The sequence below is a fragment of the Macrosteles quadrilineatus genome, unplaced genomic scaffold, assembly GCF_028750875.1.
Source record: "Macrosteles quadrilineatus isolate MER2022 unplaced genomic scaffold, UCM_ALF_1.0 Scaffold_36__1_contigs__length_1205136, whole genome shotgun sequence".
Lineage (NCBI taxonomy): Eukaryota > Metazoa > Arthropoda > Insecta > Hemiptera > Cicadellidae > Macrosteles > Macrosteles quadrilineatus.
In genome coordinates, this window is record NW_026542629.1 from 651,596 (window position 1) to 664,615 (window position 13,020).

Below are 13,020 nucleotides of genomic sequence, written 5' to 3' on the forward strand. Positions count from 1 at the left end.
CAGCTGTTTGGTTTCAGGCCCCCTGAGTAAACAACATCAGTATCCTCACTAAAGCCAAAAAAAACTTGAGGTAACGCACGCATAACGAGACTCAAACAGTTTATAAAGAGAACTCATAATAAGTTCAGTTTATATAATGCGACATGGAAGCATATGCACGCTCCTATGTATGTAGAAGGCAGAGGGTTCCTACAACTCGCTCGAAAAGGGAGTTAAAACACAGGTACCTAGTTTGAAATACAATACGAACCACGAGAGAGAAAAGAATTATCAAATTTTGAACCAGGTGCTGAATTAAATTGCGTATAAAAGGATTTAACCGAAAACATAAAAAAAAAATGAGAACGCAAAGTGAAGTGAACACCAAGACCACGACGCGGACAGCAAAGATTGATTACACTATTTAATAGTAGTGTTAGTATGGCACCGAGAACAGCGAGTACCTTTACCTTTAATACCTGCTGCGACGTCGTTGACCAGAATTTCTGGATAGACTGTGTCAAGGATAATACTAAAATATATGTACACTATTTACAATACTTTAGGCAAGATGGCGTTGAGCCTATACTCGGTGAAACTCATAAAAATATTCGTCAAATATGAGTACAGTGGTCTGTCGATTAGCCAGGCTTTGGCCTTTTTTCAAAGTGGACGGTTCACAAGTCTAAAATCTTTGGGGAGAGATCATCATGTACAATATCTTCAGAGCCCTAATGCGGAAACAGCTTTGTGTTTTGGACAGCCTGCAATAGGGTAGGCCTATGTGAAGCTGGTCCCTGTTACGAAAGGTTGTGGGAGTGGTGGAATTCCCCTTGTTATGAGCTGGTGTAGGTTATCCCTCACTGGGACGGGTGGCGTTGTCCTGTAATCCAGCTTACTAGGAGGTCACGAAATGTGGATATTTATAGGCATGCACTGTGTATGTGATGCGTACTCCCTGGTGTGGATTAACGTACGTACGAGTGAGTATACTACGACTATCCGCAGTATTTTCCTGATAGTTAGACCAATTCGTACCAAGGCAAAAATGTGGTTCGGATCCACTATAAACTGTAGGGTCCCTTAGTTACCATTAGCTAGCTGTATGGGCTATTAATTAACAGCTGTGTCTAAGGAGTGTCGGCCGACCCACTCCTCTACACCGAATACAGCACATAGGGTGTGATTGGTCCAACAGACCGAAGATACACCTGCCAAAACGTCAGTGTTTGTACGACTGAGACTGCACACAATCTCTTGGGGTTTTTCGGTTGAGGCTCAGTCCGTTTGGTTGGAACCAAGTATTTGCCAACTCAAAGACTTCTGCAGCCTTTGCCCTGGCGAAAACTGGAGTAGATCCTTTTGGCAACAATTGTTGTATCGTCAGCAAATATTAGGACACTTCCAATGACACTAAGGTAATTTATCATTACTAAAAGAGGACCGGTCCCAATACTGAGCCTTGCGGGACACCATGCTCAACTAATCCAGGTGAGGAGTTAGCTCTACATATCGACAGAACTTGTCTTTAGTCACTGAGATATGACTTGAAGCATATAGATAAAACATGAAGGCATCAACACTGCCGCCGATCCCAATGTTTTCTAATTTTTTTTAGTAGCATCTTATGGTTGACGGTGTCAAAGGCTTTGCTGAGATCTGCAAGGACCAAAGCAGCAGAGCCCTATCCTCCGAATGTATCTAGGACATCTCCAATCAGCTCGGAGACAGTTAAGATGGTGAAACGACCACGCCTGAACCCATGCTGGGAACCCAACCCACAAGCAGAGAGTTGCGCTCCAAGTAGTCCAATAGTTGCCTATTCATAACGGTCTCGAACACCTTTGCAATAACTGGAATTATTGAGATGGGCCGATAACTGCTGTTGGATGCCGGATCACCCTTTTTAAAGACTGGGGCTGTTATATTGACACCTTCAGTGAATTGGGAAAAACTCCGCTCTGTAAACATGCATTGATTTATTTGCCAGAGGTATGGCTATATTGCTTCTGATATGGGTGAGGACAATTGGACCTGTGTGTCAAATTACATCCAGGGTATTCTCCGCGCCAAGAAGCTTGACCTTGACCGGGATGCGGTGTAGGTCATAAAGAATCTAAATGCCAAAAACGGTGCTAGCCCTGAGGGCTTATAGGTCACATGTTGGCCTGACTTGAGGTAATGTGACAAACAATTCCAAGTTTGTGTCCAACAGAGTAGAGGGGGTTTTTTAGTGAGTAGTCTGATAATTTCAGGAGTCTCACACTACAGGGGCCCTATTTTTGAAATGGTTGACTGTTGAGTTGAGTGTCGAGTCATTCTATTTCCAATCGTTTCGTATTTTTGAAACGGTTGACGGTGGACTTATACAACCAAAACTACTCAACACCTATCGAGCTGTTGAGTGGAGGTTGACTGCACTTTCTTCTTCCTCTCTTTCGGCAAAAAATTACTCTTTTTGAGACGACGCCATATTGTTTTGTTATTGCTTTAATTTACTAATTGCGATTTAGAGGTTATGTATTTGTTGTCAATGTATTAGCACCCAATTATGCGATTGTTTTCTGTAGAATAATCGCACTATTTAATCAAGGGTTTTATTCTTGTTGGAATGTTTGAAATAGACTAGGCATACTAATTGAACTTATTATAAGATAATTATTGTTATTAGACCTATGATTTAAGGTATTAAAGATTGTGGTAGAGAGAAACAATACTGTATAATAGTTTGTTTCAATACCATTCACCTAATAAAGGGATCAAATTAATTTAAGTTACGATATGCTTTCAGTGCAATGGCAAATAGCCGCTTTAACCCAAATAAAAAACAATTAAAAATAACATAGCCTAAAACAAACCGATGAAGGAAACTAAAATAAGGTTATGTGTTCCGAAATAGAGACGAAGAAAGCAAATAATAATGTATTTAGGATGAGTGTAGGACCTAAAGTAAAGTGCAGCCTATGCCTAAATTTTTAATTAGCTACACCCTAAAACAAACATCCATAGTAAATTTTATTTTTTATACTTAAGTTTATTACTTTATTTAGTTTACTTTAGTCTATTACTTAAGTTAAGGTACTTTGCAATCACTAAGATTTAAGATTAAGCAAGACATAACCTCAATCTCAATCTCTCAAGAACGGAGTTGAAAGTTTACCTCAGTGTCTCGAAATATGGCAGATTGAGATTAGCTGCCAGATTTTAGAGTAAGAAGAGGTTAAATCGAAGTCCGCAAAAACTCTGCATTGTGATTGGTTCAAAATGACGTCATCTGAATTTTTGACGGTCGTATGCTCTACATTTCCACCACGAGTCTCTCAACTAGTGATTCCCAACTCGCTTCCCAACTGTTGGGTTTCAAAAATACCAAATCCAGTTGTTGGTTGAGTTGAGTGTTGACGATAGACTCAACAGTCAACCATTTCAAAAATAGGGCCCCAGGTTGGCTACCTGTGTGCGTAAAAGCATTTTCCCTCCTCTCCCTAAACAAAATGCATTAGTATATATTTTCTTCACTAATTGCTTATATAACTAAAGACGAGTCATTGGTTAGATCATTCTATTTGGTTAAAGGAGCTTTTAAATTATCCTTTCGCCGCGGAATTAAAAGTGTCGTAATTTTAAATGTCATGTTGTGTCTTGAGTTCGACCACTTTGATCGATGTTGTCTTGATCTGACATCACCTTAGGGCCTCTTGCTAGAGGCCATATACCTGCACAGCCACCTTAGGCGGCTCTGATACCTGACTAATATTTCAAGAAAGCCCAGGTCAAATTTAATCTATTAGTGATTTCAGTTTAAATAACGTAGCTACATGGTATTTTTACCAAACAAGCTGCTTCTAGGCAAACAAGAAAAGAAGAAGAGTTTTGAAAAAGTGATGTGGTTTGGTTTCTTATTCTTCCTTCAATCTTATCTTGATTCTTGATTTGATTTCAAAACAACAAAACCAAAAGTAAAATTATTATTATTATTTTAGTAGTAGTTGAGTGTCTATTGTGTGTCAAAGAATGTAGTATGTCTTGCGTTTGTAAACAAGTTACCTGTATCTGTTTGTGAGAATGTAATATCAAATTTAGAAGCGAAAACTTATAAAGATGTTAAAGTCCTGAGGGCAAGTTTTACAAGTTCTAGCTTAAACAAGCTCATCTTTGGAATTTAAGCAAACACATTTTGTGCTTGGCTTGATATAGTTAATTAGTATTTGTTAACTCATTAAGGTAATGTTTTTAAAATTTCTAAATATTTGACGGGTAGGGCCTACAAAGAATTAGAGTTAGGCCAATACAATTTTTTTTTTACCATGATAAAATTAGGGGGCACTCCCACAAGTTTTGACCAAGCTATCAGGTTCCTCAATTTTATTCATCTTTCCATTCCTCGAGGGTTAAAACTTATTTGTATTAAATTATTTAATGATTATTAAGTTAAATTACTGTAACCAGGGAACACAGAACAACAATAGAATAGGCAGAGGGAGTGACAGGTCAAGTTGCCACCATGAATTTTGACAAGATGGTGGTCACCTTACCACTATTGATGAGCGTTAACCACTAGCTCCGCCTCCCAATTGGCTGTTGCCAGAATAGCTTAAGTAACATTTACTGGGTAGGCCTACAGTTTCTTAACTGGGCTACGCTAATATTGATAGAAACTATCGAATTGAAAATATTGATAATTTATCTTATAATTATAAAAATAAGTAATAAATTATAAAAATTATAAATTATAAAAAATAAGATTATAAAAATAATTGAAAATATTGATAATAAGTTAAGCTTAATTGATAATTTAAAATATATATATAACATTAAACTAAAATATCATAGCCTAACCTAACCAACCAAACTTGCTGATGGTGAAAAAATTGCATGAAGGTTTCCTAATCAAATCGATAGTTTCAATCAATATTAGCGTAGCCCAGTTAAGAAACTGTACCCCATTTACTTGATCTGATTAGATTAGAAGTGGAAGTAGATTAACTTAGACTGGGACGGGTGGCGTCGTCCTGTAATCCAGCTACTAAGAGGTCACGAATTGTGGATATTTATAGGCATGCACTGTGGATGGGATACTCTCTGGTGTGGATTAACGTCCCCATGAGTGAGTAGGCCCTACTATGACTAGGCCTATCCGAAGTAAGTTACCATCCTGATAATTAGACCAATTCGTAGGCCTATATACCAAGGCAAAAATGTGGTTCGGATTCCACTATAAACTGTAGGTCCCTTAGTTGCCATTAGCTAGCTGTATGGGCTATTAATTAACAGCTGTGTCTAAGGAATATGTCGGCCTTAGTCACTAACAAGACTACAAGATCGCGCCACTCATCCTACACTCATCTCCATTCATACTTGGCTTAAAATAGGCTACAGTACCTACTTTGTATGGTCGCCATTTCATCGAAAATTATTAAATTACCGTATTAAAAAGATGGCACTAAAGTGAATGAATGAAACAAATAAGTTAGTATTAGGTCTATATTTATTTCAGGTTATAAGATAAACCAAAGTAAATAAATTTCACGGTTTTTAAACTTAGCCTAAGTTACTTAATTTCAGCCATTGAGTATAGGCCTACTTTGTTTTAGCGTTAAACCTGTTGGATTGTAGCTTAGTTGGCCTGAAATGTTAACCCTAGAGTGGTGTCTTCAGTCTGTGAGTCCGATGACGTAATATTTTCTGCAATTGTGTACTTTGGTCCTCTACACCGAATGCACATAGGGTGTGTTGGTCCAACAGACCGAAGACAACATAAAAAGAATAATTAGTACTAGCCTAAAAACTGAACAAATCAATCAAGTTTGTGGCACCATGGAGAACATCTCCTGCGGTCGCTGAGTCATCATCAGCATCGTGTCATGCCGACAAAAAGCTTAACATCACCCACATTCGCGGGGACACCATGATGTAATATGATGGTTAAAATACCGTAGCCAACCTTTAGTCTCCAGTTTAAAATAATTCTTTTACTGCGACCTAGGTTTCAGCACAACATTGTGCTATCATCAGACGGTCCAGTCAGAAATGTTCAGTCCATTGCACGTCGTTTAGGCAAAACAATATATAGTTCACAAGACACAAACACAAACAATTAGGCCTACACATTTACCGATCAGTATTTACTTAGGAAGAACGGATACATTTTGTAAAATCACTGGACGCGACGTGTGACATCCAAGCTACAACAACGGGCAACGGACAATATTTTCCTGCCGTTGCGGGTACATTATAATTATCTCACCACCTCTTAGCTTCAGCCCTGTTCTGGACCCACTTGAATTAAGCTGCATGTTCACTTTTGTTGTCTTTGTTTCAGATACAAAATTATTTATTGCCAAATTCTCCTGCCCACAATAAAAAATGAGGAACTCATTTCGGAGACAGATAAAGACCCTTAAAATGTACTTCATGTCTAGGAGTATAAAAAAACAGGTAGGTCTAATTCACTAAATATTTTTGAACTAATAAAGAATAGCCTAGTTATGTGCTTGAGTTAACTCAGTACAGATAAGTTACCTAATGGCTGGCTAATATATTATGAAAAAGAAAAAAAAAACATTCAGGAGTAGTAAAGGGGTCGTCTCGGCCGCCTGCTACAGTTTAGAGCCAGTTTCAAATAACTCACAAAAATACACGTGGAAATAGCATACAATAGCCTATCAAAGTACTTGATTGTACTCAGGTAAAAGGGAAATAAGACGGGTAGTCCGTAACCAGAGGTCGGATGACTAATTTAAAACTCTCTACCGGTACTGTGTCTCAAATCAGACCTATTATCATATGCCTACCTTTATACAGGGTTAGTAAAAAGTGTGGAGACCCCCTGTTATTTTTTTAACGGCCCATACTTGAAAAACTAAACTCGGCACACCATTATGGCATGTTATGAAGTACTTTTTGGGCATAACCGCCACTTGGCGTTCATCCCCAAAATGGGGGATTTAGGGGGAAACTAAAAAATTTCAAATAAAAAGACCCATCGAGTGACCCCTCATTTTGAAGGGCCTGGTAAAAGAAAACCATCAACGCAAACTAGAGGTCTCTATCTCAGTTCAGTAAAAAATGGCAGCCAATTGAAATTCTCATAAGTTCCCAAACCCAAAATGGGGGATTTTGGGGGAAACTCACAAATTTTAAATGATAGGGTAAGCCCCATCGAGTGACCCCTCATTTTGAAGGTCATAATAAAAACAAAGTAACAACGCAAACTATAGGTCTCTATCTTAACACAGTAAAATATGGCAGCTAATTGAATATAAAATTGCAATTTATTTCCAATTTCTAAAGATTTTAATCAGCTTCCATTTTTTTACTGGATTGAGATAGAAACCTCTAGTATGCGTTGTTAGTTTTTGTTTACCAGGACCTTCGAAATGAGGGGTCACTCGATGGGGCTTATCATTTAAAGCTTTTGAGTTTCCCCCAAAATCCCCCATTTTGGGTTGGGTAAGCAAGTGGCTATATTAGGCTTAAAAAGTACTTCATAACATGCCAAAAAGGTGTGTAGAGTTTAGTTTTCCTAGTGTGAGCCGCTACAAAATTTACAGCAGGTCTCCAGACTTGGAAAGGTGTAAGTTAAATTGAACTTCTGAGAATTTCAATTGGCTGCCATTTTTTACTGGATTAAAATAAAGACCTCTAGTTTGTGTTGTTGGTTTTATTTTACCAGGACCTTCAAAATGAGGGGTCTTTGTATTTGAAATTTTTGAGTTTCCCCCAAAATTCCCCATTTTGGGGATGTACACCAAGTGACGGTTATGGCCAAAAAGAACTTCATGTCATAAAGGTGTGCCGAGTTTAGTTTTTCTAGTATGGGCCCGTTAAAAAAATAACGGGGGGTCTCCACACTTTTTACTAACCCTGTATATGTTTTTAGGTAGGCCTAACTTATTTTTTATAGGAATTACAGAGTTTTATTGGAATTAAAAAAAAAATCAGAAAGCAAGTGTGGAGTGTTTGTGTGTAATAAATCAAAATTATGAGAGAAAAATGAGTAGGTCATGTGAACAAGAAGAACCAGAATAGAATAATGTTTATTTGTACAATATAAGGAATTATTTAAAAATCATCAGCTGTAGTAATTAATTTTAAACAGGCTAAAGAAAAAAATAACTAATAGAACTGAACATACTCCAGGCCTTGAAGTGTCCTCACTTCAACAGTTTCCTGAGCAAAGCACAGGAACACAAAGTTTTGTTGTAGGCCGGCTATAGCAGCTGGTTGCTTTTTCCTACTTTTGCTTTTCAACCTATACCATCTTTCCTGGGGTACAACTTAAAAACTTTTGCTGGAGACCACTGAAGTCCTAGCTCTTTGAAATGGTGATCATCAGAGTTTTGAAGGAACTTTGGTGTTTCATGATGAGATTGAAGAATAGAAGTTAACAAGTTTCGAGGGTTCAAACACCTCCTCAATTTCAAGTATTCTTGTTTCAAAAATTCAACAAGTTGATGTTGGAGGCTGAGCGTTTCCTTTGTGGTTTGGGATGAAGAGTAGCTATTGGTCAGAGATCCATCGGAAGATATAACCACTTGACTGGATTGCTTGACTGTCTTTACTGTAGTGGTTTCACTGTGGATTGGGTTAACGGCAGCACTGTCTGTCGATTGGATAGCAACCGGGTCAGTAGGATGGGTGACAGCATTATCAGTAGGGTCTATAACAGCATTAACAGCATGGTCACTTGGGAAGACAGCAGTGTTGGTAGGATGGATAGTAGCTCTATCACTTGTCAAGGTAGTTGAGCTCACTGTTGTATCTGTATTCGTCGGTTGAGGTTTTGTCACTGTCACTGTGGTATTTCTAATTTTTGAGTTTGCGAACTTAGGCATAGTGTTTGCCACCAGCCTCTTTATTGTGATGAGTTTTGTTTCAGGTTGTATAAGCTGGGTGCCTTTGGTTTGAAACTCACTTGATGGGTTTGGTTTGGTTACATTCATTGCAGTGGTGTTCTCTGAGGTTGAGCTGGACTTGATGAGTTCGGGTTGGTTACATTCATTGCAATGGTTCTCTGAGGTTGAGCTGGACTTGATGAAGTGGATGAACGAGGAACATCAACTGTCAACTTTTCAAGGACGAGAGCAGGTTGAGCTTCGACTACCATTTTACCCGACATAGTTTGGAGATCAATTAAAATCTGCCCTCTGTTGGTAGTTACATGTTGATTGATTTCTGTTAGTTGGGTATTGGACTTGGTTCTTTTTAAGTTAAGATCCTAGCTGCATGTTCGGTTATTAAATTACACATACTGCCCGAGTCAAGAAGAGCTCAAAACACATGTGGCTCATCAGAAGAGGAAGTGATTTTTACTAACAATGTTTCAAGTAAGACAGTATTATTTTCATTGAGATTTGTTTGCATAGACTGATGTGGTGACACTGGAGAAACGGATGTGTTTGGTTTCATCTTAGACGATTCTTGATCATCAATGTGATTGTTTAACTCGTTAGAACTAAGTGAAACTTGGTTACTTTTGACATGGTCAAAATGCAACAGTGTGTGGTGCTTGTGATTTCCACACTTTTTGCAAGATGACTTAGATAGACAAAATTTTTATGCATGTAGTCCAATACATAAAACACATTTTTGAGATTGTTTAACCAACTGGTACCTTTTCATGTGGGGACAAGGCAAGGAATTTTGAACACGAGTAGATTTTATGACTTAGTTGGTTACAAAAAAAAAAACAAAAAAAACATGTATTTGGTGTTGGTCAACTGTCTTTTTGAGTATTAAACAAAGGTTTGGCCACATTCACTGTAGTAGTTCTCTGAAGTGGGAACCTTTTGTTAGTGTTCAAGGAATATTTGGGTGTCATTTGTTGTTCACTACTGGTCATGTTTTGGGACAGCATAGCATCCTCAAAATAAGTGCATTCATTATTAAGGAAAGTAATTATCTGTCTTGAAGTAGGCAATGAATGATCTGATGTATCAAATTTGTTACAAACTGATTCTAATTTGTGACAAAGATTAAGATCCAACTTTCTTAATAAGACTACGGACAACAACAAGTTCTGAGTCTTGGCCATCATAGTTCAATGCTGATAAAGCTTGAGTGTTTTCATTGAAACGATTGACAAAATCTCTCACACCTGTGATGTTTGAACTAGAAATGTTACGTAGATCTAGCAGTTGATTTAAATGTAAAAGTTGTAGATGCCTGTCATTGTGGTATCTTTCTCTTAACAAATTGTAGGCCTATGCTACTGCATAATTGGGTCCAGTAATTTGGAGACTTCGAATCAAATTTAGTGGCTCTTTGCCCAATACACTCAAAAGGTATTGAAATTTTATTACACTAGACAAAGAGTCATTGGTGTGGATAGTGGAGTCATAGAAATTTATGAATGATGTCCAATTAGTTAGATTTCCATCAAATTTTGAAAGTTCAAATTTAGTTAAACATACCTGAGATTGAGCTGGGCTGCAACCAACCTTGGGCGAATCCGGGCTAGAGCCAATTTCAGGAAGCAGTGATTTTATGTAGCTTGTAATGTGGATGAATAGGTAATTGATTTGATCTTCATCTTGACTTATAGTTTCATTATCCAAATCATCTTCACTTGATGTACTTACAATTTGCTGAAAATAAGAATGAAAGTCTTCTTTCTTCTTCTGGGCTTCTTGCATAAGAGTCTTTCAGGCTTTGTGTTGCACAAATGTTAATGTTTCTTCTTGTTCAAGTTGATCTATGATGTTTTTATTTTGTTCATACAAACTTTAATAAAAGATGTGAGTTGCATATAAGTTTCAATTTTAAAATCAATATTTGGAGATACCATTGTACAAACATGATGAGATAAATTTAAAAAATTCACAAAGTGTATTTGAGAGGGTTAAGAGTTCCAATATGGAAATAAGAATTCAGTTAGGTAAGAGTTCAGAGGCACAGAAAACAATGGGTAAAATGAGGAAATATTATAAAAAGATTTCTACTGGTTGAGTGTAATTCCAAATCGCTTAAGTAATATCCGGCTCAAAGGACCATTAAATAATGTGGAGTGTTTGTGTGTAATAAATGAAAATTATGAGAGAAAAATGAGTAAGTCATGTGAACAAGAAGAACCAGAATAGAATAATGTTTATTTGTAATAGGTAACAATATAATGAATTATTTAAAAATATCAGCTGTTGTAATTAATTTTAAACAGGCTAAAGAACAAATTAACTAAAAGAACTGAACAGCAAGTTTCAGAAATTTATTTTAAATACAAAATAACACAAGGCTTGTCTGCAGCTGCATACAAGGTCACATTTTCAACAGTTTCACATTTTACTCATTCAAAACCATATGAATTCCATATGAACAAATTATCTCTACATTCCACTTCATGTTCACTTCCAAAGAGGAAACAAAGCTAACATCTTGGTTGAATAAAAGCTTTATCATAAGTTTCATTGAAGCATGATTTATAATATTAATAATTTATTTTTTTGCATAGGGTCTTGCAATTAACAAACTAATGGAGATTGTGAAGAGCTGCAATGATGAAGATATGATTAAATTTCTGATTGGGGCTGATATACCAGGTTTGCTCTGCGACATAATGAACAACCACGATCCTAAGCTTATTGTGTAAGTTACTTTATACAAAATTAACCATTTATACTAACCATATTTACCATTTATATGGTTTACGTTTATATTAACCATTTAGGTATTGATATTTTCAAATCCGAAAAAGCAGTTTCAATCTTGATGAGGATCAATTCTGGACACAGTGGTAATTTGGCATTGGGCTTCAATAAATAATGATCCTAATACTAATGAAACAGACAATCTTAGTCAGTAACAGAGTTACACAAGGCATCTCACAAGAGGATTCTTTCAACAGAGTCATCCTTCACTCAGATTGGGGTTAAAATATGCCCTTGTCACATCCACTCTTAATTGATATTGATAATGATAATGATAAATTATGCTTTCTAACAACAGGTTGGATTCTATTAAGACCAAGGATTTTGACCACCCTTTGCAAATGATATTTAAAATTCCTCAGGTGTAAAAAAACTGAAACTCACATTATTTCATTACAGTATTTTTTTTATTTAGCATGAATTTAATTTAATTGATTAATTTCTCAATCAAATTCTCTGTGGAAACATGATGTAGTGGTTGATATAATTGATCATAAGTATTAGACATTCAAATAATGATAGGGTTGTATTATCAACACTCTAACTGCAGAATATATTTCAGAAAAGTATTTTCCTGCCTTTTGGAGCTTTCAAATCATGAGGAATTCTACCGACAAAAGAATTCTACAATAGTCGTAGAAACCACATGCCGCACAATCATGATATTGACAAGTGAAGGAAAACATTTATCTTCTATTGTCAAAGGGTTAGAGCTGTTGCGTAAAATTTTATCTGGGTAAGTTTTACAAATTTTTATCTAAGTATGGCATCAGTAATTGCCCACATTTTTCACTCATTTTCAGGTTCATGCATCATTGAGTCCCAATCTGAACATAATGTCAAAGATGGAATTGAGATTTTGTAAGTTGATAGACCAGTTGTTTTGACATAGCCTACTCTTTTATTGATGGCAGTGATTGGTTCAGTTTCCAACATACCTACTGAATTTTACAAGTAAATTATTCTACTGACTCACTCACGTCTTTGTAGGTTTGTCAATTAAGGGGAGTCGCAGTCAGATTGGCACCACGACAGATTGGCACCATGGTGTTTTAGCACCCGGCGTCACATTGGAACCTCGTTGACATGAGGCCATGAAATATCACCCCACGTCAGCTTGGCACCACGACAGATTGGCACCACCCCTTTCTAGAGGTTCCAATCTGTCGTGTACTGTTACGACTGATTGGCACCTCTGCGGCCGCCGTCAGCTTGGCACCGCGACAGATTGGCACCGCCCCTTTCTCGAGGTTCCAATCTGTCGTGTACTGTTACGACTGATTGGCACCTCTGCGGCCGCCGTCAGCTTGTCACCACGACAGATTGGCACCACCCCTTTCTTGAATGAGGTTTGAAAATACAACGCAGTTTTCTGCGTGCAATATTGAGTGGAGCT

General features: G+C 37.2%; 1 long non-coding RNA gene across 2 annotated transcripts; it reads left to right on the forward strand.

Annotated features, from left to right (window-relative positions):
- Window positions 1-3,899: 3,899 nt before the first annotated feature.
- On the forward strand, window positions 3,900-12,313 carry LOC129005822 (uncharacterized). 2 transcript variants are annotated; one of them, XR_008491869.1, is made up of 4 exons: window positions 3,900-3,938; window positions 6,302-6,417; window positions 11,429-11,562; window positions 12,187-12,313. It is a non-coding gene; the product is annotated as an uncharacterized LOC129005822 (long non-coding RNA). The 2 variants fall into 2 exon arrangements; XR_008491868.1 differs by lacking the exon at window positions 3,900-3,938 and adding an exon at window positions 3,974-4,203.
- Window positions 12,314-13,020: the final 707 nt, after the last annotated feature.